Raw genomic sequence first — 890 nt, 5'->3', positions numbered from 1 at the left:
TTCCAAAAATAGTCCTCAGCTAACAGCTTCCAAGCTCCACACAAGAGTCAAATTGCCTCACTTCAACATGGGGCTACGTTCTTTCTGTCAGAGACCTCACCTCCCTATCCAGGTGTGTGTCTTGGTTTCAATTAGGGCAGAGTTGGTTTTCTTCATGGAGTATGGTACGGTGCTGTGTTGTGGCTTCAGGAGAAAGATGGTGCTGACAGCACAGTGGCGTTTCTTTCAGCTGTCACTGAGCAGTGCTGCACAGAGCCAAGGCCGTTCCGCTTTCTCGTACCGTCTGCAGAGAGGGGCTGAGGGGGCACAGGGAGCTGGGAGGAGACAGAAGCGGGACAGCCGGCCCAAATGGCCACAGGGAGGTTCCATGCCATATGGTGTCCTGTGGGAAAGCTGTAACACTGAGGGGAGTTGGCTGTGGGGGCAGCCACTGTGTGGGGACTGGCTGGGCATCGGTCAGTGCATAGTGAGCAGCTGTGTTGTGCTTTGTAAATATGTGCAAATATATATTATTGTTATCATTACTATTACTTCTCTCTTCCTCTTCCGTGATAGTAAATAGTTTCTATCTCAACCTACGGCTTTTGCATTATTTTCCCCATTCTCTCCCTCATTCCCGTGGGAGCAGTGGGGAGTGAATGTCTGTGTGTTGAGCTGTTGCTGGGTTAAACCACAACAGTGTAATGATGAGGAAAAGTCTTTTTCTTTTAAAGTAAATTCAAATTTATTGTGTTTACAAAAAGAAGAAGAAAAAGAAAGAAAAAAAGAAAAAGAGGAAAGAGAAAAAGGGAAAGGGAAAGGGAAAGAAAAAGGAAAAGAAAAAGGAAAAGGGAGAGGGAAATTGAAAGGGAAAGGGAAAGGGAAAGGGAAAGGGAAAGGGAAAGGGAAAG

The sequence above is a fragment of the Lagopus leucura genome, unplaced genomic scaffold (genome assembly GCF_019238085.1).
Source record: "Lagopus leucura isolate 7727_CA_CO unplaced genomic scaffold, USGS_WTPT01 Super-Scaffold_810, whole genome shotgun sequence".
Classification (NCBI taxonomy): Eukaryota; Metazoa; Chordata; class Aves; order Galliformes; family Phasianidae; genus Lagopus; species Lagopus leucura.
Note: the sequence above shows the minus strand (reverse complement) of the source record.